We start from the raw sequence: 2,792 nt of genomic DNA on the forward strand, positions 1-2,792 counted from the left end.
CATGAGTTTATGACGTATTTTACATGATTAGTTGGCGACTGGACCTTATTGTTTATATCTCTTATTAAGGATCCATCCATCCATACATCAATTATCAAAACCACACACTTACAATCCGAGTCTAGTTTCATATGCTGCGCTGCTGAGCGACCCGCAGAATATTATGCATGAGTACAAGTCACAAGCCCCGTTTCCACTAACACGGGGCCGGTTCTAGCTTGGTGCCTTTTGAGACCGAGGCAAAAAGATGCAGACTCTCCCCGTCGGGGAATCGAACCCCGGTCTCCCGCGTGACAGGCGGGGATACTCACCACTATACTAACGAGGAGATGTACGCGCACTACTTTTACATCTTCAAGATAAACAGCGGATGACTACTAACATTTGCGAGTAATCAATGACTGAGCTTCATGTCATGACCATGGTGCTCAAGAGAAGAAAAAATACATAATGTACGTCCACTGATACCAGAACAACCATATAGCTTTATACTAAGACGATGATTAAACGGAAAATTCCTTTACAAAACACTGCCACAAAATCATAGTTTCGCAATATTACATCGTGCAACGGGACACAGTGTAAGTACGTGAAGTCGGTAATTAAATCAAGAAAAAAAAGTGAGAGGAAAAGAATACTTTTCTATTATCATATTTTTCTAACTGGCCAAACTGAGTCATATTTTGATTATACACACTAACAGAAAAACAGTGCAAATCTCCGGTAGTCCGTTTCACTTGCGCTCCGCTATGGGGCAGTAACAAGCAGAGCTTAAGTGTGGAAGGAAAAAAAAAACACAGGACAGCATCAATCCCAACTTCACAAACGCCGGAGATCGAGATGCTGTAAGCATGACAATTAACATCTTTATCCAAGGGAACAGCTGCAAGACACAGATGCCGCGCCTAACAAAGGTAGGATCGATTCCGAAGTTCAGGCATTTACAGACGCGGACTCTTCTGGAGTTGATTTTTTTCGGGAGATACGCATCAACTTCAAAAGTATGAACCGCATTATATCTATATCTGTTATGACGTTGTAGCTATTGATACTGATGCATCACAAAAATAATTTAAATGTTTTTTCATTCTGACATATGTTCGTTCGGACGAGGATTTTATTATATGAGATAAGTTTTAAATGAAAACTTTTTTTAATCTATATGATTAATTCTCGAATCTAAGCCAGACTTCACATAAATCATTCATTCATAAATATAATGGAACATACAACATCCAGGTATCCATGAAATTTATGATCAGGCTATACGTTTGTGATAACAACAAAACAACACAACATGTATATTTACAATATATGGGCCTATTGTTTAATATTGCCTCCAAATTATAGCCAGACAATAACGCAATAGGCCGACATCAAACTATTTTCATGTAAAACAAAAGTGCTGGCAGTTTGCTTGTGCTTACAGACCCCGCCTTGAGCCCATCCAGAAAGATCCCAAAAATAACCGACAAGCAAAGGTTGTAACAATCTGAGCATGTTTAGTTTAATGTAATCAGGAGCCGAATTAATAACGCGAATAAATGATCAAACCGAAAGTCTGTAGTCGGGAATATCCGATAACGTCTTTGACGTGCAGTTAAGATAGTCAGAGGAAAAACCTTGTAGTTTACTTATATATATGCCTAAATATATGAGTGTGTCTCTCCGGTGATTTAATGATGAATATAACGATTACATATCAAATCACACATTAAGCAATTATTATATTACTAGGTTGAAAGTTTTCACTATGTCTGTCGTCACCTTGATTTCACGATTTTGACTATTCTTCTTATCCCAGATTGAACAAGTCATTGTGGCGATGCAAGATCCCGACATGGGGATAAAGATGAAGAATCAAAGACTGTTAATCACAGTGATTCCACATGCGATGACAGGTGCACGATACATATTTTACTTTTTAAAAATAATTTTTCGTGCCGCCCGGGTTGTCTTACACCCGGCCGTGCAGTGTCCCGGGGGCCGGGTCCTAATGGTCATTTAAGCCCTTCACAGGAAAGCCCATACATCGGCGGTCTTCGGGAATCCTGTGCATTAAGACTGTCATCGATCTCCTTGCGCTCATATTTATTTATGTAATTTATTTATCGAGTTCAGCGTTTTTGATTTATGACGGCTTAATGCATTTCTCGACTCTAACTAGATGCCTTCCTCGCTATGCCTTCCCAGGAAATGATATCGTGGAGTGGCTAATTCAGAAGTACTCCATCATGGAAGAAGGTAGGGCCGAGAAGTATGTAGGGAAGCGTTACCTGGTGCTCTTATGTGAGGTTAATCGATTGTTTTTTTCCCTTCGTGACGACGATGGCGCCCCTGCTGGCGAAAGACGTCATCAGGTTTTTTTTTTTTTGTAATAAAATAACAGAAATAAACGAGTCTTTTGAATAATAAATACAAATGAAGTAATAGAATTTGTCATCCATACAACAGATTAGCCTAGCTGCATTTATGTGTAAGCATATGCAATTCACGTGTCTGACAGAAGCATGTTCTGTTCCATTGATATTGCTGAGCCTGTGAATTAATAAATGTCAGAATTGAGCTTGTCCATAACATAGACACCCCATTCGCCTGAAGCTTTTGGGATTTTCTTCCCCTGGCGTCAATTTATCTGCTGAATTATTTATCTTTCTGCTGAGAGGCTATTAGTACAAATAATCTGTAGGCCAGTCCCGAGTCGCGCCGCTACGCATGCTGAGCTGTACGGTTTGATAGTCCCGATGCAAACTTCGCTGATAGCCAGAGGCAGTCAGTCATGCCTGGAGAAA

At 39.9% G+C, this 2,792-nt stretch overlaps 1 non-coding gene across 1 annotated transcript; it reads right to left on the bottom strand.

Moving 5' to 3' along the window:
- Positions 1-256: 256 nt before the first annotated feature.
- trnad-guc (transfer RNA aspartic acid (anticodon GUC)) lies at positions 257-328 on the bottom strand. Its single transcript has one exon. It is a non-coding gene; the product is annotated as a tRNA-Asp (tRNA).
- Between the last annotated feature and the right edge of the window lie 2,464 nt (positions 329-2,792).

The sequence above is a fragment of the Brienomyrus brachyistius genome, unplaced genomic scaffold, assembly GCF_023856365.1.
Source record: "Brienomyrus brachyistius isolate T26 unplaced genomic scaffold, BBRACH_0.4 scaffold611, whole genome shotgun sequence".
NCBI classification, from domain to species: Eukaryota; Metazoa; Chordata; class Actinopteri; order Osteoglossiformes; family Mormyridae; genus Brienomyrus; species Brienomyrus brachyistius.